The following is a 26,230-nucleotide window of genomic DNA, read 5'->3' as shown; positions in this document are numbered from 1 at the left end:
CATGGGTGCACGCATGGCCGTAGTTCTGTTCAGGCTCTCTATCGTTTGCGGAAGTTATTATTTACATATCAGCAACAAAAGCTTCCTGTGGTTCTCATTTCTCTGGACTTCAGAGCTGCATTTGATAGTGTTTTGGACCTTTTGGTTTTAAATTTTTTAAGACTACATCGTTGTCCAGGAAATTTATATTCCCTCTTGGCTTCTTTTGTAGACAACAGATATTTGACCTATCAATCTCCTTCTTGTACTCTTTCTGTGCCTTATTCTGTCGGCAGTACGCAAGGTTCGCCTCTTTCACCTTTACTTTGGAACATTTTAGTATAAGACCCCTTAAATCTCCCTATTCCCTGACCTATCCACATTCAGGCATATGCTGAAGACACTATTATCCTTGTCCCTGGAAAGACTAGCTGAGAGTTGACAACATTATGTTCAAATGTTTTAACATTAATCAAAACTGGTGTTGCAAGAATCGTGTTCACTTAAACCCTCAAAAGTGTTCTTATGATTTATGTTTTAATGGAGTCCCGGCGTTGCGCAAACGTAAGCCAACTATACGCCTAGACAATTACAGTCTCAAGTGTGAACCTAATATTAAATTATCAGGAGTTGTTTTTGACTCCCAGCTAAGCTTTATTCCTCATGTTAATCATTTGCGAGAAAATTATTCCATCTACTACCAAATTCTTTAATTGGTTTCGTTTCTATTTTCTTGTTTCTCCATCGCGTTTGCGCCTTATATATCATCAGGTTATTCGTCCTACAACCACCTATGCCACCCCAGCTTGGTGGTTCCATTGTCCGCTTTCCAGACTCGGAGATCGTGTCTTATCGTTGCAACGCATTACGCTTCTTGCTCTTACTGGTGCCTACAGTACTACGAGAACTGTTGGTCTTCATGTCCTTGCCAATGTTCTTCCATTGCCTATTTATCTAGACCAATTATGTGCAAAGTTTATACATTTTACATTACGGCAACACGTTGTCTACGGCAAGACATTTTATAACCAATCTTAAATTCAGCCCTCATTGAAATTTAAATTTTCTTTTGCTCAACGTAGTTATCAGGAAGCCTTGGCCTTTTCGTCCCAACGCGCATTGCATATTTACACTGACGAGTCATTGACTTATCACAGCGCTGGTGCTGCTTTTGTTGTTCTTAGCTCCACACAATATACTTTATACGTTCTTCGCTTATCCTTACAATCACCTTCAAGTGCCCATGCGGCTGAGCTTGTAGCATTCCATTAGGCTGTTGCGCTTGCTATCAATAGCCCTCCTACTGTGCCCCTTCATTTGTACACTGATTTTCTATCTCTGCTTTCTGCCCTGTCTTCAATTCCTTCATTTAACCCGACAATTATTTCCATTAAGAAAGATCTCTATCGTTTGTCTTTTCCTGCCTCATTTCTTTTATTTCATATCCGGGGTCACTTCCGAATTTTTGGAAATGAGTTAGCCGACCAGGTTGCTGGTAGTGCTGGGCAATATGGCCATTTACACACTTCTACCCTTTCACTCCGTTGTGTGCGTTCCCGTTTACAACATTCTTCACTTCTTTTATGGCGAACGTATTGGCAAGAAAATAATGGCGGCACAAAATTATTTAACTGGATCCCTGATACGCTCAATATTCCTTCCATCCGTCTACATAGGAGTCCTCTTATTACTTTACTTACTGGGCATGGTCGATTCCCTTTCTACTTAAAAAAAATTGGCTTATCTCCTTCTTCAATTTGATCATGCAGTGTTTTGTGCGAAGATGCCAGTCATTACTTCCGGAATTGCTCCCTTACTGCTCCTTTAGTTTCACGTTTAAAGTCTCTATACTCCTCTGATTTTACACTGTCTACTTACCCCTCTCCTTTGAATAACCCTGCTGCTTGTGCTGTTCTGATTCAAATGGTTCATCTCATCAGCAACACAATTCCTCCACATTCCCGATGAGTTCCTTCGCCACTGTCATATCTCCTGCATAAGCTCTGTACAGAGAAGTGCTCTGTGCTCCTTTGCTGGACAAGGATACATCTCTCGGTGGCCGGACATTGTGTTTGGACCAACTGCGCCTTGGACTTTATCTGTGCTGTCATAATCTGTGATTTTATCTGTGCTTCTGACTGTCTGTTGTGTCTGCACCAACTGTGCCTGTGACTTTATCTGTCCTGGCATTCTCTGTGACATTATCTGTGCTTCTGTCTGCTTTGTGCCTTTGCGGTTTCAGGTTTTTTTTGTTTTTTTTTGTTTTTATTTTTCTGCTTTTCTCTTTCAGTTAAGTTTTCTTTTCGAGCGTTTAGCTCTTTATCTTCTTTTTACCGACTTTAAGCCCGGTAAAGCGTTGCTAGTCCGGGCTCCATCTCTCTTTCATTTGTTTTTTTTGTATTTTTCTGAGAGGACCAATAAAAGGGTAAAAGGGCGTAGCTGACGGGAGATGTTTCCTGGACTTCACTAAATGGTCCGATGAAGCGCTGTAGAAACTTTTCGCACAATCCAGGCGTGCGTATGGGTGTCCAGAGGAGGACCTCATCACCGGGTCTGAAGGAGACAGCACCGTGGTGCAGGTCATAGCGGTGTTTGCGGTCTTGCTGAGAAGCTTAGGTGTTGACGCGGTCGAGGTGGCGACAATGGGCCATCCGAGAAGCGAACTTTTCGCCCAGAGACGCAGACGGAGATGCGGACGCAGAAAAGAAGGCAGTATCAAATAATGAGGATGAGCAACGGCCATAAACTTAGAAGAAAGGGCTGTAGCCAGTGGTGCGCTGAACTGCGGAAATGTAAGCAAATGTGACGAAGGGCAAAGTTTTGTCCCAGTTCTTATGGTCATGCCGAATGTACATTGATATCCCTTCAGAAAAAGTGCGGTGAAAGCGCTCGATGTGACCGTTGATATGGGGATGATAGCTAGAAGATGTCTTGCAGACAATGTTGGTGGCGCGGAAAATCACGTCAAGCACATGGACAAAAATGTCTTCCCACGGTCGCTAATCAGGTTACGAGGAGTACAATGGCGCAACACTATCGCATGAAAGAAAAAGTCGGTGACATCAGAAGCGGCACTGGTGTGAAGCGGGGCTGTTTCAGCACACCGCGTCAGGTGGTCAATGGCGGTGACAACCAACGGTTGCCGGCTGGCGTAGAGGAAGGGGACCAAACAAGTCGATGGCGACGGTGTCAAAAGGCACGGATGGGCAGGAAAGAGGCTGTAGGGGGCCGGCATTAAGAGATGTTGAACGCTTGCGACGATGGCAAGACACGCAGGAGGATATGTACTTGGCGACGCTAGCAGAGAGCCCAGGCCAGAAGTAGCGGCCCTTGATACGGTCATACGTCTTCAGGTGACCTAAATGACGAGCAGAGGCGTCGTCGTGGCAAGCCTTCAAAACTTGAAGACGAAGGGAGCCAGATACAACGGGAACCCACCGGTGACCTGTTGGGTGGTAAGAGTAGTGTAGGAGTGTGCCGTGCTGAAATCTGAACTGGCGAAGCAGCCGGCACGAGCGACTGTTAGGTGCCGCTGATTGACCCCGGATCGAGCGATGATTGTGCGGCAGTATGGATCAGCCAGCTGATGGCAGTGGAAATAGGCGTGGACGTCAAGTGGTGCAACAACAGCGTGTACAAAATACAGAGGGAGCTCGGACGCTTGATGTGAAGGGCACGTTGTTGAAGGTGCCGCAGCGTGAGTCCGGGATCAGGCAACAGAAAACGAGAGAGGGCGTCAGAGTCGAGGTGCTTTCTCCCGGATTTTTAGGTGATAGTGAAGGTGTTCTCCTGAAGACGTAGCACCCATTGACCCAAACGGCCGGTCAAGTTCTTCAATGTCGACAGCCAACAGAGCGCGTGATGATGGTGCCAATGGTGAAGTGACGGTCGTACAAGTAGGGACGAAATTACTGGATAGCCCAAACAACGGCCAGACATTCTTGCTCTGTGATAAAGTAGTTACGCTCAGCTGCAGTAAGAGAACGGCCGGCGCATGCAAAAACCTGCTCTTGGGGCGCCTCGTTGCGTTGCAAGAGAACAGCGCCAAGGCCTTGTATACTGGCATCGGTACGAAGAATGGTTGGCGCTGCCTCATCAAAATGCCGAAACACAGGCGTTGTAAAGAGAGCCTGCTTGACAGCTTGGATGACCTCTTTGCACTCAGTGGACCAGAAATAAAGCGTCTCAGAAGTCAATAGGTTAAGGAGTGGGGACGCTATGGATGCCAAATTACGGATAAAAAGGCAGAAATAGGACGGTACGCCCAGGAAGCTGCGAAGTTCGTTCAGGCGTTGGGGGCGAGGAGGATTGAGGACAGCGGCATTTTTTGGAGGATTGGGTCGGATTCCGGCCTTACTAGTGACGTGGCCGAGTACTTTGATGGTCTTACGGGGAAAGTGGCACTGCTTGGATATTAATTGAAGGCCGGCTTTCGCAAGGCACGCGGGAACTTCGTTGAGACGGTGCAAGTGTTGGGAGAATGCGGGCGAAAACATGATAATGTCCAGATAGCAAAGGCAGGTCTTTCATTTCATTCCCCGTAGCACGGTGTCGATCATGCGCTCAAATGTGGCCGGGGCATTGCAGAGTCCGAAAGGCATCACACTGAATTCGTAAAGACCGTCAGGGGTAACAAAGGCGGTCTCCTCGTCTGATTCGTGCACGGGGATTTGTCAATATCCCGAGCGGAGGTCGAGGCTTGAAAATTACTCAGCGCCTTAGAGGCAGTCCAACGCGTCCTTGATGCGAAGCAGCGGGTGGGCATCTTTATGGGTTATCTTGTTCAAGGCACGGTAATCCACGCAGAAACGAATGAAGCCATCCTTTTTACGAACGAGAACGACCGGAGATGACCAGGAGCTTGTAGACGGTCAAATGATGTGGCGCGAAAGCATATCGGCAACCTGGTCCTCAATGACCTTGCGCTCAGATGCGGAAACGCGATACGGATGTCGCCGCACAATAGCTGAGCCATCCGTCTCTATGCGATGGGACGTTACAGAAGTCTGGCCTAAAGCGGACCTGCACACATCAAGTGAGTTTTGGTGGGTCATAACGACTTCTAGTAAGGCTGCCCACTGCTCAGACGTAAGGTCAGGGCCGATAGCGGTGCGAGCGCAGAGGAAGAACACGGAGCGGAAGTATTAGCTGGTAGCCCAGCACATGAAATCGGGTCGGAGTCGATAACGACAGGTTCAACCTGAAACAGGAAACCATTAGTAGCGCCCTTCGGTAGTAACATGGACTGGATGGCAGTGTTCAGTGCCGTGACGACCACGCAACCACGGACGAAACATGGGAGGCAAGAGGCAAGAGCGATGCCTTGGGAGGTCCAGCGTGGCGCAGGCATAACTAACGCATAACTGTCGAAAGTGTAGTCTAAAGTGGCAATGATGAGCTGTTCACGGAGAGGGGGCAGAGCGAAGTCGATGGCAGCGACCACACGCGGTGGCGAACGGTCAGAGGAGGATGCCAAGTCGGGATCTGCTATGTGGATGAGGCGGTCGTTTCAAGAGATAATTGAATCACTGAAAAACACGTCATCCACTGGTGTGGATGGTACAAACACGAAAGTACTGAAAAATACTAAACATACGTGTAGCCTTTTCCTATCACTTATATTCTAGAAATCAATCAACCCCGGTTCACTTCCACATGACTGCAGGTGGGCAAGGTCATCCCACTCTTGAAGAAAGGTAGCCGATCATCACCGAGTAACTACCGCCCCATTTCCTTGAGAAGCGCCTCTTGTAAAATAATGGGACATGTATTATACTCGCATATTGCTAACTTCCTAACATCCGACAATTTTTTTCTCCCAAGTCCGCATGGTTTACGCAAAAATCATTCCTGTGACACTCAACTTACTCTTTTCCTGCACGACTTACATTTAAACCTATATAGCAACATCCCGACTAACGCATTATTTTTAGACTTCGAAAAAGCGTTCGATAAGGTCCCCCATGATTTTCTTCTGTAAAAGTTATTACGTCTTAATCTTCATCCATTCGTTCTAAACTGTATTCGAGGGTTTTTAACTAACCTCCAGCAATTCCTATTTGCCAACTCACCCCCCTCGTCTATAACACCGGTGTCATCAGGCGTACCGCAAGGAACCGTACTTAGGCCGCTCCTATTCTTAATGTATATTATTGACCTACCTTGTAATATTTCTTATAATATCCGACTTTTCGCCAATGATTGTGTCATTTAACGAGCAATTACTAACTCTGCCGACCATTTGGCATTACAAACTGACCTTACTCACATACAGGACTGGTGTAAATTTTGGCTATTTCGGTAAATGTTTCTAAAACCGCGTTAATGTCTATTCACCGTCGTCGTATTTACGTTGAGCCTAATTATACTATCATTAACATGCAGATTGCAACATCTGAAACTATCAAATATCTCGGTGTGCATATCTCCCGCGACCTAACTTGGACTTGTCATGTTAACCACATAATAAACTCTGCTAATCAGGCGTTAAGCTATTTACGTCGTAACATTTCGCTCGCTCCATCTTCTATTAAACAGCTTGCTTTTCAAACCTTTCTGCGAGCGAAGCTGGACTATGCTAATGCTAATTTTCACGCGCACTGCAATAATCTTACTAATGCCTTCGAGTCGGTTCAGAATTGCGCGACACGCTTCATTCTGTCTAATTCTACCTACAATGCCAGCATCCCCGCACTAAGGGCGCAAATAAAACTCCCCCCCCCCCCCCCCTAGCTGAACGCCGTAGAATAGCACGTCTTGACTTTTTTCATAAATTTTTTCATTCCTTGCCTTTTGATAACCCTTACATAAAAAGAGCCCCATCGCATCGCCCATGAAAATACAGTGTACTTTCGCCATGAAAATACAGTGTATCCCCCAAAAGGCCATACCGTGACCTTTCAGCAACCGATAACAAGAGTGAACATGGGTAGCGAGTGAACATGGGTGCGTTTTCTGGCCAGGTGACCCGGTTGAGCGGTTCTGGCTACCAATGTTCACTCTTGTTATCGGTTACCCAGAACATCCTCAAAGAAAGCAGAGAAGTAGTACCAGACAGCGGCGGGGCTGATGCAATTTGGAGGGAAAATATGGCGGTAATACCTACATGCACTCCATCGCCCACCAGCTCAAAAAAATAGGGAAAAGAGCAGGTGTGCATGTGGTGTTTTCCGCACCAGAACACCAGAAAAGCTGTCGAAACTGTGGAAGAGGGTAAATTCCACCATTACTGGGAGCGATTCCTGCACTGTTAGGCACAGTCAACCAGTTGTAGAGTGCGCAAAAAAGTAGTCTACTCTATACATTTGCCCTGTGGCCGAGCCTACATTAGCCAAACTGGCAGAAGCCTAAACGAGAGGCTCATGTAACACAGCAATAGTGTCATCGGGGTATCCCGTCATCAATGCATACACTGCCGTGATTGCAAACAGTGTAACGAACGTGGTGTTTTTTTTTTGGAAAGAACAATAGTCCTTCATAAGTATGTCAGCAAAACTTCCAGGGAGATAGCTGAGGCTGGTGAGATTGCAGAAAAAGGAGAATACTGTGTCAGCACCCCATCGGTGTTGTTAAGTGATAAAGAACGTCGTGTCAGGAATTTCCAGCTAGGGTATCATGGCTTTTTTTGTTCTTGTTTGCGTCCTGACTTTTAGGTTTTAGCTTTATGTTTTCTTCCTTGTACCTATGATGATGTGTTTCCCTTGCGGTTTGGCGCTGCTACCAGTCTCACATGGCTTTCCTTTTCGTTGCTGCGCATGCCCGCTGTACTCTATATGTATTCGCTGCGCGCAGCAATAAACGTTGTTGACGTCAGCACTTTGTAGTGTCTTCCCTCGTGTCCGTGTTCGTCTTTGCGCTGTGAATGTAAGAAAAAATGAATCAATGAGATGAGGGCAGAAGTACACGATAAAAGTCACAGCCCAGGATTATCGGATGAACGCAGGATGGAAGGACAACAAGTACAATATGATAGCGCCGGTCATCGAAGAAAACGCGCGCAATGCATTGGCCAGCGGAATGGATCAGCGTGCCGTTGGCTCCACGGAGAGGCGAACCGGTATATGGAATTGTCACTTTGCGCAGGCGGGAACACAGGGCAAGGTGAATGACGGAGAAAACGGCGCCCGTGTTGATGAGAGCTTGAGTCCACAGCCCTTCAACACACAGTGTTAACATATTCGACGGGCAGTCGGGAGGAATTTTACAGTTCGCACGACTAGCAGCTTTCTGTCCTAAAACTGCTTCGTTCAGTTTTCCGGGATAGGAGCGAAGGGCTGCGACGCGGGACGAAAAGGTGACGAGCGGCGAAAAAGTGAAGGGAAGTGGCGGCGAGTAGAACGGGAGGGCCGAGTGACATCCTGGGAGTATGGAGGTGAGGGAGAGCGACGGGAATTTTGGTGGACGGCGAGGTAGAAGTATCCGGCTGGCGCACACGTGCACGTTGGAAGGAAGCATAACCGCGTTGTTCATCTTGCTGTCGCCGGCGACAGATGCGGGAAAGATGAGCGCGGATCCCGCAGTAGTAGCAGACAGGGCAGGAAGTACGCCAGGCTGGAGCATAAGGTGTTGCTGGGGGACACGGAGCCACGGCAGCCACGTGACCACATACAGGCGTTGGACAAGATGGAGGGACCGTGGCGGGTGGCCTCAAGGCAATGTCGCCATAGGTGGGCGGGCGAGAAGGTGTGTGAAAGCTGGCGGGGGCCACGGCGCAGGTGAAAGCGGCCAACACATATCTGATGACGCTGCGCAAGTCAGGTGTAGCAGGCGGCATACTAAAGGCGAGAGGGTCGAGATTGGTGGTCTGCCCGTAGGGTTCCTCGCGTATCAGAGCACGGATGACGGAACGAAGGTTCCCATCGACTAGGCCACTGCCATCACAGGGTTCTGGCTGAAAGCGGCAAGTCTGCAGCTCGTCCAGGCGCTGGCATGTGGAGGTAATGGCAGATACGCTGGAGGGGTTCTGCGCTATCAAGGCGTTCAAAGGAACGGTCGCGATGCCCTTAAGAACGTGGCGGACGCGCTCCGACTCAGGCATGTCAGCACTAAAACGTTGGCAAAGAGCAATAACGTCCTCGATGTAAGATCTGTAAAGCTCCCCAGACGTCTGCAGTAGTGCGGCGAGCTTCTTGGCTTGCTCAGAGCGGCCTTTCGGCGTGCCGAAAATTTACTGCAGCTTCTGTGTACATGCAGGCCAGTAGGAGATGTCATCTTCGTGATTAAGGAACCACGTCTTTGCAACGTCAGTCAAGTAGAAGACGACATTAAGCAGCTTGTGGGAGTAATCCCACCGGTTGAACGTACTGACCCGGGTTTAGTTGTCGAGCCAGTCGTCAACGTCATCGCCACAAAGCTGGCGAAGACCTGAGGGTCGCGCTGGCGGCTGGTGACGGTCAAGGCTGGGGCAGCCGCAGCAACCGGTGAAGTGGACGGGGGTGAGCGTGTTCCGTTGCCTTCCTCCATACCTGAGGGCTTGTCACATATAATAGGGAGTCTAAAATAAAATTATGAAGGAAAGAGGTGTGAAGAAGACGATGTGGATTAACCGAAGACTAAAGAAGATGAAGAAGATGCATTCAGTGAGGTGGAGACAGATGATTGGTGGAGAAGAGAAGAAAGAGAAGACGACGGCAAGGCTTAAGTGGACTAACGCCGGGGCTATAAAAGGGCAAGGGAGAGCGAGGCACGTGGGGGAAGAACACAGAAGCGGAGGCTCCGGCGGGACAGGGACGCTTCGGCTGGAAGAGAGTGACGCCGGCTACTGCTCCGGTGAGCTCGCGTCCTACGGCTTCGCAGCGTGGACTTCCTGCCGTTCCTGAGCCCGTTCCGGGGAGTTAACTGAGTACGCTATCACCTGCTACCTCCAGAGGTGTCTCCAGCGCTGTTGCCACCCATCCGGGTGGTGCCCCCAACGCCAACAACAACGGCAACACCACCACGGGCACTTGCACCGGGAGCTTGTACAACGCAGGGAGCGACGCCGCCAGCGATGCCAGCCGCAGCATGTCGAACGCCATCTCGACGCCGGCTATTGGACCCATACAACGCCGCAGCCGCACCGCGCCGACCGTGAGCACGAACGCCGACCACTAACTGTACAACGCTAGTAGTAGACGGTGGTAGCAGTGTTCCCGGGTCGTGTGTATTTATAGTCGTTGTGTTTTGTTAGTTTTATGTGCTAGTGTGTGTGTCACGTAGGGTTATTAAATGTGCGTCTGCGTGGGTACACCTGTCGCCTAGTGCATTCTTTCGGTCCGAGTGTTCTCCGGGGAGATTCGCGACAGGGCTGCCGACGCAAATGACGGCCTCATCGGAGCTCCAGGGAAAGCGAAATACGGCTCTAAAGCGAGAAGTAGGGGATAGGAATGGCACCTCCGCCACTTGTGAGCCACTGCTTGCACAGGCGTCTTTATTTCAGAACAGCCGGGCACTCTGCGCGCGATCCCCGGTGCCCAGGCAAGCGATGATGATGATGGGGATATGAAGATGAAAGCGGTGAGATTTCACGCACAGCGCTCACAATATATTTATTTATATTTATTTCGATATACTGCAAACCAGTGTTGGCTCCAGCAGGAGGGGCATACAACTAAAAATAAACCTATAAAAGCATAAGCTACAACACCGCAAGTCAGTAAACAGGACACAAAGCGAGAGTCATCGGACAACAATACTATGAGCCATACAATAAATTCTGCAACTCCTTCACAAAATACATGGATTTAAATAGACCCGAAGGAAGACTATTCCACTCCGTGGCAGTATTCGGGGAAAAACTGTAAATAAACCGACTAGTTCTTGCGACAATTGGCGCTAATGACTGCTCAAGTACATGTGTTCTTGTGCTCGCTAGTTTAACACAATCAGGAAGATCTGCATTCACATTTGCAGTCATGTAATTATGAAGTAATACTAGATGGGTAACTTTTCTTCTTATTGCCACGAACTGTAAATTACTGTTTCGAATTAATGCATTTGGAGAGTCTGTCATTCTATATTTGCCATAAATAAAACGAACTGCTTTACGCTGAACACGCTCCAGTTAAGCAATGTCTTTCTTGTTATGCGGGTCCCATAGAGCTCCCACATAATCAAGTCGGGACCTAACACAAGCCTTGTATGCAGTGGTTGTGGTACTGACCGGATAGTTTCTAAGTTTCTTTTTAATAAACCGAAACTGCTTTACTGCTGATGACCAGATGTCAGCTACATGAGAGAACCAAGTAAGTTTGCTAGTGAGGGTTACTGCGAGGTACTTATAGCTCTATTTCTAATATGGGAGAGCTGTCAAGTATACAACTGTGAAGCCTGGCCACTTTTTTCCTAGTGATTCTTAGTAGTACGGTTTTGTTTTGGTTAATATTCATATCCCAGCGCTCACATCAGCCTGCAATTGCTACTACTATTTTTCTAGTGACAAGAGGTCAGAATCACTAACTGTCTCTTTGAAAACAAAACAATGATTGGCAAACAGCCTCACCTTTATATCCTTTTCAACAATACCACTAGGTTGTTCACATAGATTAAAAATATCAGGGGTCGTAAGACACTGCCTTGCTGGTCTGAACAGCAGTCCTGCATTGATACAAATTGCTGCCTATCTGTAATATAAGCGCGTACCCATTGAATTATGAAGGAGGGAAGTCCAATCGTTTCTCATTTAAACAATAATTTTCCTTGAAGCACCTTGTCAAAAGCAATGCTGAAGTCAAAAAATAAGACGTCTGTTTGCCCGAAAGCATCCAGCACTCTTGCAAATTTATGCACAGGAGGTAAATGTTTGGTAAGTGATGACATGCCTATCCTAGAACCATGCTGGTAAGCTGTCAAAATATTATGGTCCTTTATAAATTTTACAGCATAACAAAAAATAGCACGTTCTAACAGCTTGCAGAAACTGTTCGTGAAGGAAACAGGCCGATAATTGGTAACTAGTTCGCGGTCTCTTTTCTTAAGAATAGAATAGAGACAACTCGAGCCTTACGCCAATCAGACGGTGTAACACCTGTGGTCAAAGACAAATTAAACATGTCAGTTAAGCATTGAGATATTTTTTTCCGCGTAGCGTTTAAGAAATGAATTCAGAACACCATCGGGTCCGGAAGACTTTGTTGTCTTAAGTTTAACTAACATTGCTAAAACTTCTTCGCGAATATTTATCAAATTGTTATTACAAAGAGAAAACGAATCGCCACTACAAACACTCTGAGGCTTAAATTCATCTAGGTTCATGAAGACACTCTGTAAATAATTGTTATAGTGTGTCGGAATCACACTAGCGTCTGTTATAGTCAGCGTCAATATTTATCTTCGTGATTTCATGCTTGGAAGGACTCATATGGCCCCAGAACTTTATTGTGTCCGGCCTCATTAACTCTTCAAGCCTTTTTTAGAAACGTTATACGTGGATATGTGCCATCCTACTCTTTAAAGAATCAAAGAGCGGAGTTCCTGTCCTGTGCTGTTTCCTATATCTTCCTGAGTGTTTCTCAAGTCTCCTAAAGGCGGTTTCCTAAGTCATGCAACAGCACATTCGTCAACATAATAAAATCATCACTAATTACAACCTTTCTGCACCGCATGGAAGGATTTTATTAGTGAACCCTCTCGGAAATCCTACCGAGAGCCACAGCGGAAACGTAGCGGATGGTTAGTGGCTATAGAGGAAGCAGAATGGATTCTTGGTGGCTATAGAGGAAGCAGAGTGGATTCATGGCGGCTATAGTGGCAAAATAGTGGTACGGTCATAAATGCTGGCGCTATATTGACCACCATGATGCTGGTATCGGCGGCCATGGCGGTTTCCAGCAGAAGCTTGGGGTCAACATAATGGATTTCGTCCGTGATGCTGGCTTCGTGGCAACGTGGTGGCAGCAACTGCTGGAGAAACTTCATTCATGGCGGACGTTGGCATAATACTGGGAGTGTAGACGGCTAGCTGTGAGCGATGGTGTCATGTGTTCGTCGATCATGCGAGGCAACCTGCGTGGTTTGCAGAGGGCTGACGCACCCGGACGTCGAAGCGTGGAACGCGGTGCACTCGGTGACCTCGGAAAGCTTACCCCCGAATGCAGAAATCTAAGTGTCGCGCTTGGACTTCACAACAAGAAGTCGGCTTGTTTCACCGCGGCGACCTCAAAGCGGTCAAGACTGCTTTCGCGTTTCATGGAGGCAACGAGCACGGCAGGCACATACTGGTCGAAAGAACCGCTGGCAGGCCCGTCTTGGCACAGAGCGAAGAGGCGAGGACTATACGAAATTATGGGCTCTCTAAAACAATTGAGCACGCTATCATACGAAAGCGGCCTGCCGACCAGACCCCGAGAGCCTCTGGGGCTGTCTCTAGGCAGTTAGAGCACGTTTCAAGCGCTCTTTGTGGCCAAAGTGCGGGCAGACTCATAAATATCACTACCGCAGCTACGGCTAAGTCCACGAGTTCGGCTGGTGCACGGCAGCGAACGGCGCGATGCCGGGTGTGCCGCGATGCCGTGGGTGCATGGCTAGCGTGGATTTGACGGCGAAAATGAAACAGGAACCTTCAATTTCAATTCAATAAATTTAATTAGGCTTGTTTTATAGTGACATCAATTTTTTTTAATTTTAAGAAAGCAGCAGCAACACAGCGTCGGTTTTCGAGGAAGGTATAGCGACATCAAAATTTTTAATTTTAAGAAAGCAAAAGCAACACAGTATCGGTTTTCGAGCAAGGTGAACACATATTCTGCTCAAAGGTAGAATTAAACGCTTCTCTAAGCCTATCAATTCGCTTGCAATGCCACCAAGAAAAGCAGGAGCCGCGCGAAAGCCTCACCGCATGCATAACCGCACCTTCATCCAACGCGAAGCACCTTAAAAGGTCACAAAGACGGCTTTTTCTCAGCATTGAATGCCCCTTTGAGCTGTATGTCTGCTTTTAAGGCTGTCTACACCGTGCTTTTATTGCTCAGTCAACTGTTGAATAATCGTTCGAAGATAACTTCAATGGGTGAACACAATTAAAAGTATGTATGCAAAGCTTTTCTAGTGCGGTACCGTGTAATGTACTATATCGGCAGGAAAACATGCATATGTATAGACCATGAAAACAACTCCAAATGTTTTGCTCTGGTATACAACCTAACACTAAGAAAATGAACTCGAAAAACGTGGTCTGGCATTCTTATTCCCTGTATGGCAGAAAATATTGCGTTTCCATGTTTTGGGAAGTAAAATGTTTCAGAATAATTCATTCAATATGCGTTCAATTTCATTTTCTTGATAACACCTCAGAGAGCAGCTGTCAGAACTAGGCGCCCTGAAGTGACGAAAATTTGTTAGAAAATTGAGCTGCTATACACTATTTATTGCACTACAGTGTGTACATCTGCTATTATAAACAATCGACAAATTTCGAATTTATCTCGAGCATGCATGTATAAATACGGACAGATTTGCTTCAAAAATATATTCTGTAGTACGCTATATATTAAGCAAATGGAGCCGTAAAGCTATAATCATGCAGGACAGTTTGCACACAGTCTGTCCACTTGAAATGCAAAAATAAAAATATACTTTATGTTCACAGTATTTACAGCTTTCACTACTATACAGATCTCAAGAGAAAGGAAAAAATGACATGAAGTGAGGACACAGCGGGAAAGAATTTCTGCTGAATCCACATTTAGGTATTGCTTTTGTGTTGTGTACTTTCTACAAATAAGCATCAAGCAGCATAAGTGAATCCTGCTCCACTAGCCTATAAACAACTATTATTGTACATTCACTGGCACAAACACATGCCAGTACATCTCCGCAATGTTTTCAACCTGTATCAAAATCATCATTTATTGTCCCTTAAGGGCCTTTAGGTGGGGCACTACATAATGCGGAGCAAAAAAAGCAAGAGGACATTATGGTTACATAGCAAAAGAAGGCGAGGAAATTATTATAAGGCAATGCAAAAGGGTGAAGCAAACATACGTATGCACACTGTGGCCGCGCAGCAATACAAGCAACCTCGAAAAGGGTGCTCATAATACGAATAGGGGTGCAAGAAGTAACTCATAAAAAGATGTTAATAAGAAGTGCATTTGTGATACATAAGGAGTAGTAGGCAATGCGTGTTAATTACAGCTAACGACAAGTATGGTTGAACAGTAGATTCTAGAATCTATTCAGATCGCACTCAGTTGCCATGGGATCTGTCAGGTAACTGCTACTTCCATCGTTCTATGGCTGATGACAAGAAAGATTTATGGTAGGCATTAGTGGAACCATGTAAATGCTGCAAATATAAATTGTTGAAAAGACGACGCGATGTTCTATTTGGTGGAAGTAGGAATGTTTTGTGCAAGTGAGGGAAATCGTAGCCCACACCTCCACCACGTATGTGTAGGGCAGGACTTCACGAACCAGGTTTATTCCAACCCGCAAACAGCCCAAGTGATGACGATGAGTATACACAGGTGAGGAAGATGAAGTGGCATACAGATAGGTGAGATGGATGAAACCGCGGTCAGTGCTCACACTATAGCTTATGGAAAAGACAAAGTTCGGCAATTGTGTGATGAAAAGACAGTGGAGGTAAGCCGAGCGACAATTTTGTGCCTGAAACACTGATGCTGTGGTCATAACATCACACTATAATCCGGGCTGCACAGCTTTGCACTGATTCTATTTTGTAAATAAGATAAGTTTGGTGCAGGTTCCAAATGGGTGAGGTACATGTTCCAATTTTGAGCAAATGAACGCTTTGTAGGTGAGTTTGCGGATAGGAGGGAACAGCTAGCAATCCGCTGTCGGTTGAGTAATTTTGAACTTTCAGTGACTACGTTAGGATATGCTCAGACCGTGAAAGTCTGCTAGCCTTGTTATTCGTAGGTACCGGTATGACTCTATTTGTGTTAGTGCTATTAGCTTAAGGAATTACGATAATTTAGATTATTACATTTGCGGGCTTTATGAGGCTGATACTCTAAGCATGGTGATCAGACGCTTGAACCCAGTTGCTGCTAGCCTCAATCCCTTTCTATCCTATTCGGCAAGTCGCAAATTAACGTCCTTTCTTGCTGAAAAAATTCAGTGAAAAGGCAGCAGTTAGCCACTTCCTCCGGCAGTACCACATTAAGTGCTCTGCCAGATGAGACAAAGCACTCTTTGATGTGCGGTGGTGCAGCATCCCGGTCTGCAATGATTATTGGTCTGCACATCAAGACGCAAATTTTGGCCTCTAGTAATAATAATTTTTTCGATGCGCTCGTACGAGCCACTGCATGTTTTGATGAATGTTGAGTCAGAACGGGATGGTCGCTTGTATGCAGTGCTATGAAAGTCCTGCTTTGCTTGTACAAAGCGCTCGTACTGAAGTGCTGTGAATGTACTCGTGCCTAAGCGATTATTCACAGCATCCTGCTCTTCAGCGCTTAGAGCAACGTCTTTTCCCTTGCCTAAAAGGCACAACTTGCCAACATGCGTAGCATTCTGTAAACGGGGATACCCGAATGTCTCCATGCAAAACTCTTTCTCGTGGAGACACAGAAAGCTGCTGCTCATCACCTTGTGAAGTTGTTGATGCATAATAATGCGTTCAATATTTGCGGAGGGATGCCATTTTCAGCTGACACCTGCCGAACTATGTGCCCATTTCTACCTTCAAAAACAAAAGCAGAATGTGCCCACAGTGGCCAAAGTGACCGAGCACAATTAGCCAAATGAAGGAGCACATGAACATTAAATGTCAAGCTGGCAACCCAATATAATCTCTTGCACTGAATGACGAAGCTCTCCAGAAGCAGCTCTGAAAATAAAAAAGTAATGAATATTAGGTGAAGTCGAGAGCTAATAAATATTTCCTCGACAAACACAGTCAAGTTATTCTCAATCCACCTCATTGCAAGATTTTTTCTTCAAGTTTTCTATGCGAAGGTTAATTGAAAACAAGCAGTTCCATGTTCAAGAGCATGAAATCTCTCTATTCCAGAAAGAGCACACTTTAAGTTTGCATGACACTAGCTGCTAAGCAAAAGCTGCACACGACTACGCCAACATAATTCGTCTTTAAAGGGGGCTCTTACCACTAATTTGGCCCTGCATTATAGAGACAGCGAACTTAACAATTCTAACCCGTTGGACAAAAATGCGTGTGTACCTCTGTTCAATAGTACAAACATTCTGTATAGGCATTCCAATCAGCTAACAAGGGAATTATCAGAGGCACATCATATTCCCAAAAACTGCGACATATGCGTCAGCACACCATCTGTTCTAATCAATGATTGTGAAATTCGGTATCTCAATTCAACACAGCGATTCGTTTTGTCATTTTTGGGGTAGGCGAATGCGCTGCTGGCTGCCTTGCGTGAGCTATTTATTCTTGTGTTTTTTCCAATAAACTTCAGCTGATAGTAGCGCTTGTCCTTCGTGTCTTTCTCTTTGTGTCCCCTGTCGCAGCGCTTTCGAAAGTTTTCAAAGATGTAGCAACTAGCTCAATTGTCTGTGTTACTGCAAAAGAATCATTACCCAATTTACCACATCACAACTTTTAACAGGCAAGCAATGGATAATGTTTCAGAAGTGTTGTAGTTAACTAAAGGAACAAAGAGCACAAAAACATCACTATATATCTAATATGATGAATACTATAACATCAGTGAATATGAAGGGCACTCTAAAACGAGGAAAAGGGGCTACAAGATGGCAGGAGTTATTTTTGAAGTTTATGCACCAACCAGTTTGTGCCTTCTGTGAATATTTTAGACCCACAGTTCACAAAATTAACTAATCTGAATATACTATGCAGGAAAAACATTTATGATTGTAAATAATACTTCAAAACGGCTTGCAGACAGTTGTACAAGAGTGTAAAAAGGTCAAAATCTTACATAGTCAAAAAACAATATGATTACCTCTGTTACTTTACAGCTATGCTATATTCACAAATGAGACCTGTAATAAGTTGCCTGCTTTGGCAAGTTCAGACAGAGTGAGCTCCTCTCGCAAAAGGATGTGGAGAGCCTCTGACAGTTTGCAGAGGTGCCTCCTATATTCCGGATGCAGGAAACCTTCTAGGCACGGCAGAGCATAAAACAGTATCCACTGCCTCCACTCAGATGCTTTCCAATGTCCTCGTTCTCTAATTGGCCTAGGCAGCCTTGTCATACAGTGTGGAGGTTTGATGGCCAACAGCCGTGAATCAATGTCTTCAAGTGTAGAAGGGCGACCTGCAAAATAAATGTGCATACTTTTGTTGTGAGCAGAGATAATTCCTGATAGTTCCTGTAGAATACAAAAAACCCAACAGATGGCAGGAAAAAAATTAAAGGCAGAAGGACTGCTATACGCACTATATAAATATCTGTACATGCATATGGTTGCAACCTGCTTCTACCAATTAAAATAAGATTAAATGCTGAGTACATTGCAAAGAACATTATGCATTTTATTTTATGCAGCAGGTTTTCCTACCCAGCAGTTACCAGCAGCCTACGAGCCCCTAAGTGTGCCAGTTGATAATGAAATATGCTACCACCATCTTATGTCATCATGGTTTCTCAAAATATGTCCACTAGGAAGCCAGCTTTGTAGTATGTACTAAACGGCTGCATCATACTATTCCACCACATTTTGTACACTATGTAGAGGCACCATCAACAGTGCCTTCCACTAATCATACTCAGTATAGCCATGGCCACAGATTATAGCATGTGCATGGTCTACTATCTCTCAGCTGCCATTTCCCTGCAATAAGATGCACATTTGAAAAAGTGACGATAATCAGTAATAAATGGAGCGCCACAAAAAGCAGTAATATTTCAGCAACTTTCACTAGTAAGTTTTAGATTTAGTTTATAGGGGTTTAACGTCCCAAAGTGATTCAGGCTATGAGAGACGCCGTCGCGAAGGGCTCCAGAAATTTCGACCACCTGGGGTTCTTTAATGTGCACTCTAACTAGTAAGTGAATCCCGAATGAACCGCATTGTGTGCATTGCCTTACCAACATAGAAGTGTTGACCTGAGTTCGACGTTGACAAAATTGACAACGCCTAGCAGGACAGAGTGCATATATTCCACACTAAACCCATTGATAAGGTCTAGACCTGAAATAAAAGAGAACGTCTAATAGTAGTAAAAATACAGCAAAATGCCATGAGATAAAGTACAGGAATGAGGAAAATACTGATGTACGTACTGAAGGTGGATAAAATGAGACAAAATAATGCTTAAAATTAGTTGCAAAAATTATCATATTGCAGGGACTGTAGAAACTAAATACTGGAAGCAACCAATTTTGTATTAGGTGTTGCACAGTTTAATAAACAAGGCAGTAGCCCAGAGCTAACGTTTTATAGCTGACGAAAACCATGGACTGGTGGAGACATTTGGAATGTGTAGAAAATCCCGGGGACAAAAAGCAAGTGAAGCTCCTCCTTCTTGAGGTAGAAAGGCTGGATCATTGGGAAAGCATGCAGGCCAAATCTCTTGTGCTTTTGTAAATGCTGCACTGATCTAGGCTTGTGCATATGAGAGGCTTGGGTGCCTTGCTGCACCACAAATCCGGCATAATGACGTGGAAAAATGACACATATCATGGCAAACACTGCCACTCAAGGGAGTTTCCATGAGTAACTAAGGAAAGAATTCGCAGGTTACACAATACCTATCAGTACCTAAACGGATGTGGTTTGCAGCACTGTTCTTAATGCTGAAAACAAGAAATGGACTTGATCATGCAGGAATTTAAATGTAGTGAGGGCGATTAACCTTATTTTCTTTTTTACTAAGCGACCGTTCATACCTCGGATATGTTTTGCCACATATGTAGTACTTGTGACATCGGTCAGTCCATGCCAGCTAGAGAAGAAAGGAAGAAAGGTGAAAAATGCCCTACCTCCCAAATTCATGAGTGCAGATGGCACTTTGAAGCCATTGATTATGTCATCATAACCTTCTGCAAGCTTCATGTCGCCTATAATCATGTACGTGGTTCTGGCTTCTGGCTTTTCTTTTATGATGTACCGCATGCTCCCTTCAGGCAAAAAGATAATACAGCACTTAAGCACAGGAATAGTAGTTTCCATAAGCTGGGACCCTTCAAAAAAATAAGGCTCTTCTGATTTCGGTTCTGCTGATAGCTCTGATAACTCTTCAGTGTTCAGCAATCACCCAAACCATTGTCGAGCTGCTAAGAACCATCAGGTACTGCTCACCATCAGCATGCTCCCCTCGGACGAAGCACAAGGGGCATCCAAAGTACCCGTTGAAGGGGACCATATTCAGTACCACTGCCCTTGCTAGCGCATCGACTGAGCAACACAACACAGCTGATTTAGAGTAGTGTGTAGGTGTCAGATATGTCCACTTAACTACTTCGGTAGTGTTGACTTCAATTACAAACTTCTTCAAGAAAAGTTGCATGTTCGGATGTTTCTTGCCGAACCAGAGCCCAGCAAGTACAGGATGCTTAAACCGCAAGTGCGGTGGCAGTTCATTCACAATGAACTGTAAGGGCCACACTGAGGTCTTTGACGATTTCCAAACTGGACTTCCGTCAGTGTTGACAGTGAGAGTGAGGTCATCTTTCGGAATTCTTTCCCGCATTCTGTTGTAGCACTGAGCACTTGTAATGTCAGGAATGACAGACTGTGGCTCTTGCAGCTTCTCCAGGTTTTCTTGAAGCTGGGGCTTCGTGCTTTCAATTGCAAAGCTGAGTTGCTAATGCAAATTCAGAATGATGAAAAATGAGCCGCGGTCCTTGAGCTTCTGCAGGGCACTAGTTTACCGGCAGTTGGGGCACTGTGCTGACTTCTCAATCACATTTAGAAGAGCACCGCATGTCTCGCGAAAATAGTGGTACTGCACAATGTCTTGTTTTTCCTTGCACCACAGTTTGCGAAACGAATATGTGCTTTGGGGCAAGACATTTTATCCAAATAGGAAATTTATTAGCTTTATTAAGTCCCCTAAAGAAGCCCACGTTAGGCCATGTGATACTGCATATACCATAACAGCTGCTATAGCGCCCATCTTGGTCACCTCTGCATTTGGCAACTTTTCGTTACTGAATTGTGCAAAGGATGGCGGCAACCCATCATCTTCATCTTCAGAACTCTCAGATTCTTCAGTGAGACTGCCACTGCTGAGGCCAATGTCACCACCCACATCAGAACTGGATCTGCTGCAGGTGTCACTTTCTGGTTGCAGCTCGTCATTTTCAAAGTCGTAGTCACTGTTCATGCCAACGTCACCACACATATTGGAACTCTCGTCGGTGCAAGAATCACTTTCTGGCTGAAACTCGTCATTTTGAAAGTCGTAGCTTGGAGGCTCTGCGTCGGCCGCTGCACCACTTGCTCCGTCTTGCGCGGCACCTTCAATGGGCAGAACGTCTGGGTAGTCAGTAGAGTGCACTTCATCCCTCGGCTCCGTACTGCCCGCTGCGTCGTCCGTGTTGTCCCACACGGTGATTTCAGTGGAAGGTGCGCTTGGTTGGCCGCTGGAGACACTTCCATTACTTGTAGGTTTGACCGTGAGCACAGTGGCACTCAACAGACCGACAACGGCTGCCCCAAAATGGTCCTTTTGACGCCTGTAGAGAGTTGTGCTCGGCACGTCAAAGTATGTGCCGGGCTCCAGATACTGCTTACGCCGTTTCTTCGGCGCAGATCCGGACATCGTAAACGTCAGTAAGCCTCAGGTACGTGTGACCAGCAGAGTACGATCTCGGTGGATTTCGCAATCGCGGATGTTGAGAGTTCGCACCGGCGGAAGGCTACTGGCAACCTAGCAGACGCTTTTATACAACACAGCATCGGCCGCGAAATAGTAGCCGCCAGCACGTTTCGTACACGACCGGCTTTTCCAGCTTGCCTGCACTCAAGACTCAATCGCGATGGCGTAATGGGTGCTTTCTGATCTGAGCAGTACACCATTGAACGCATTTTTTCAATTGTTTCATGGAATATTTTATCAATTATAAGCTATAAATTTTAATTAGCATCATCATGCTTTTCAACCTCCCTTTTTTAATACTTATTTTATTTTTAATTATTCAAATAAAACAATGATTTCATTAACTTGTCATCGCCCATCACATGGCAATCAATCATCAAATACTAGAGCCGCCAGTTACCATGATACGTTTCTTTTACGCAGTCCCCGAATATAGGTCGCTGGTTCGAATCCCTGACGCAAGCTAGGCTCTAACTTGACTAGTAACTTTATGCTGCACGAAACACTGAATCGTATGACGCCATTCGGAACAGCAGGCTGTTAGCATGATTTGAGTTTTTATGCAGCACCCGATTATTTCCGACACGCACTCGCGCCGACAGCTTTTCGACGAAGCCATCGCTCCTGTCGCGGAATATGAAAATTTGTCTGCGTGTATTTAAAACACCCTTGTTGTCAAAAATGCCAAGAATGGTTCAATAACTACAGTTCACGCACAGCGCCTTCTTCCACGCTCAAGGAAGGAACTGCAGCACATTTATGCGAAGTTAATTTCATTATCATTCCAAGCTCTTTTCGCAAAAAAAATCAGGTGCAGTGTCCTTTACTAAATCATTCCGTCACGTTAGAGAGGAAAGAAGTTACTCCGCCAGACAGCACGCATTTTTATTACCTGAGTACAGGTGAATAGCCACCCGATCCTTGGCCGATCCCCCAGTGTGGGTATGTGCCATCTTTTGATAGGCTAACAACAACAACGCTTCCAACAACAGCAGCACTTCCCAGGCGTGCTGCAGGAATTTGTGGCGTCCGTCTAATCTGCTTTGGAAAGGCATTTGTATAGTGCTCTAGAATACTTTGTGTCCAGCAGACATTTTAAACGCAGGCGGCACCACCGACTTCGTGAAAACGACGCTAGGAGCTTCGAGAAAACATGTGAAAAGTTGCTTGCACTAACGCAGACGCCATGCCACAAAGGGCTACACAGTTGCGGCGCGAGCACTGCGTTATTTAATATTATCGCCACGGTAAAGTCCTCGTACTGCACTGCATTCGAAACCGGGAGAATGGCCATACAGTCACTCAAGCAAAGAAATTAATTGTCTCGCCGCGCTGCTATGCTCACGGATACCGACACACAGCCCCTATTTGCTACATATATGGGAGCCAAAGTGGCCTGATCAGGGCGGTATAAGGGTGCCGACTAAAGGACACTGTCTCGGACCTCGAGTGTGATTAACGTATATTTCCCCATTTCCCCCCACAGGCTTTGTGCCTTCTTCTCAAAATAAAGGACGTTCAATCAATTATTATTAACGAATTATTAGAGTATAGCATGCCTCCTCTCTTCGCTCTATCCCTGCGGTTCAACGTACCCCAAAGTTCTTTGAAGGCTCAGCCTCTGTGGGGTTATTTAGAGCACACTGACATATGTACCCCTGTCCAAGGCAAGAATCAAGTTCAGGAAATGAGTCAATAATTGTACCAGCGCACGAGTAAAATCCTCTTTTTACCTAGAATCAGTATGCATGTTGTCGTGGACATACTGGACTCGTTAAGGACTCGTGTGGACTCGTTTTCATGTCATGCAATGTATACACGGGACGCTCCCTTGCACTTATGGCGAATTCCACTGGTGGATCCGAAGCGAGGCGCTCGAATCGCAAAAGAGCGCCCTAAACCGCCTCGTAGCACAGCGACCGTTGTCGATTAGCGCTCCGTAAGGAACGGAGTTGCTCCAAACGACCAGCGGAATTCTCATGGTCGGTCCAGGTCGACCAGTGAAACTCGAATTCGTCGTCGCGGAGCAAGAAAAGCTGCTCCAGCACGACCAGTGGAAATCGCGATTATATGATTTAAAATCTACAAGGAGTAGAATTTTCTGTGTGTCAACCTGACTATGTAATGCACTGATATTCGTGACGAATGTACCGGAGCTTTATTGATAATGTTCAGTCCGCGTATCAATACTGTTTTCTTAAATGCTAGCAAAGGGGACCAAATTGAGGTACGGGTACAGTAGCCACTGCAGTATGGTTCCAAACACCGAACGCAGCCATTCACGGATGTAGCCGTAGCCATGCCGTAGCCGAAACGCACTGTCGCCGTCGTCGCTTTGTGCATTCACCGCTTCAGAGGCAACGACACTCGTGCTTTTTCTTTCATAATGCTTGCATTTGTGAGATAGGAGAATAGAGTGAAAGCAATAGTGCCGGTCTCACTAATTAAGCGATTTTTGCCTTCGAAGGAAGGCGACTTCAACAGTGAGAGAAAACATTAAATATATTGGTGTAGTGAAGACGGAGCGGTACAAGGGTGCTACCCAGCGTACGTTCTCGCGCTTGCAGGTAAGCCTGCCTTTGTATGATTTGCTTAACCGTATCTGGAGAGAGCTTAGCCTGCGCCAGCACTTGTTTATAGCGCGCGAGCTGTTTGCTCCGGTCCTGAGTATCATTCGCCGTTGGCCGCAAATGTGCCTTGAACATGCCTGGCACCTGCCGGCCTGCTGTTGGCTGTGGGCGCTTTGCTTCTGTTGGCTGTGCAGACTCCATGAGAGGTACTGAAATTCACCAGTAACATTTGCGGTCGAGCAGAGTCGAGTGGACAATTTATAAATTTTAATTTGTGGGGGTAAACTTACCGAAGCGACACATGGACCATGAGGGATAAAGGAGGCGTCCGGATTAATTCAGACCTTCCGGGGTTCTTTAACGTGCGCGTGCATCGCACAACTCTAGGCTGATTTGTACTTAGCCTCCATCACAATACGGCCACCACGACCGAACCCCAAAGCCACCGAGCCACGGGGGGGGGGGGGGGGGTCCGAATAGACATGCAAATCGTACAGGCACACTTTGGCCCTAGCAGATCAGCTACGCTAACGTATCGCTTCATTTGCTTCTAAGCACACCGCTCGAGCGCTCTTCATAAGTGTAGTGCGCTCCTGTTCTGTACTCGCGTGCGGTTCCAGGCGCCAGGCTGCAAGGCATTGAATACGCCTGTAGCGATGCAGCACCAATACAGCCGTGTTCGCCTTGCGGTTGTGGTCAAATGGCTGCCATCGAATGTGTTTAGCTATTGTCCGCTGCTGAGAGCACGATAACCAGGCGAAGTGCAAGCAGTAATGTTCCGCTCTTGTGTTCCCAACACTTGGCTGTACCTACAATAAACGATACCTACAGTGTACAAAACGTGTCCTCTACATCAAAAATTGATACCACCATACTGATGGTCAATGTACAGCTGCACAGATGGTGTAAGATTGTGACGTTTTGAGTAAGGCACATTTGGTGTTGCCAAGGTGTGAAGCTTTGCGTCTGTGCAGAGTTCTGTTGATGGCAGCTTGATCAGGAGCACAATAGCAACATAAGGTTTCTCATCTCATAGCTGTATTAAAGCTGTAAAGTTACCCCATTTTAACCCATGAATGCAACTAATTCAAATCTGGACAACATTCTCTTTTCAGATACATTCGATTCATTAAGAAAAAAAAATAAAACTGATGCGGGAACCGCTGCCGCGTTTCATTGAAAAAGCGGATGAAAGGGTGCCAGGCAATGAAAGGGTGCCAGGCGATGAAACGGTGCCAGGTGAAAAGAGGGTGAGCATGCAGTCCCTCATGTGTATTCTTTGTATTCTGTAGGCTTGCACCAAGCGCCTTTGGCATACATAACCACCTATCTTATGGGTCTACCTCAACACTGTTACTTTTTCAAAAAAGGCAAAAACCATGCAGAATTGAGGCTTATAGTACGACAAATAAAGTCACTTTATTTTCTATACCAGAGCTTGCCACAAAGAAAGGAAGCTGTCAAGAAGCAGAAAACTGCGAGCAGCAGCCTTCATTCTGAAGTTATTGAGGAGCACGAGCAAAAGGTAAATTTATTGGAGGATTTTTTATTTTGCGAGTTGCATCACTGGCGGCAATATATTGGTGCACATTATTTACGTTGTCTACATTACTGTTCTTGTGCATTCTGGATTTTAGACTGCAGAGTTCGGCAGCATAAATGATGCCCTGGCCCGAAAAGATAAAGAAAATAGGCGCCTGCGTAGGGAATTGCAGGCTGCCAATGAATTAAATAGGCAGCTTACGAGTGCCCTGCTGGAGAAAATTGGTAAGCACCTTTGGTTTTATTTTTGCGAGTCGGTTGGCCTAATACTTTAAACTTCAGTGAATTACACAATTCATGCTGTACTCAGATGCGTCTCTAAGCACATATTCACACTTTGGTCTCACCGAGCATCAGGTATGGTTTCACTGATGGAGCACAGGTTGAAGGAATGCAGGCAGGGCACAGGCAGCAGGAGTATAAAGAGGCAAAC

The 26,230-nt window shown here is 46.0% G+C and overlaps 1 pseudogene; it reads right to left on the bottom strand.

Moving 5' to 3' along the window:
* Positions 1 to 15,974: 15,974 nt before the first annotated feature.
* On the bottom strand, positions 15,975 to 21,628 carry LOC144126224 (uncharacterized; annotated as a pseudogene).
* Positions 21,629 to 26,230: the final 4,602 nt, after the last annotated feature.

The sequence above is a fragment of the Amblyomma americanum genome, chromosome 1 (assembly GCF_052857255.1).
Source record: "Amblyomma americanum isolate KBUSLIRL-KWMA chromosome 1, ASM5285725v1, whole genome shotgun sequence".
Classification (NCBI taxonomy): domain Eukaryota; kingdom Metazoa; phylum Arthropoda; class Arachnida; order Ixodida; family Ixodidae; genus Amblyomma; species Amblyomma americanum.
Note: the sequence above shows the minus strand (reverse complement) of the source record. Positions and strands in the feature narration are given on the sequence as shown.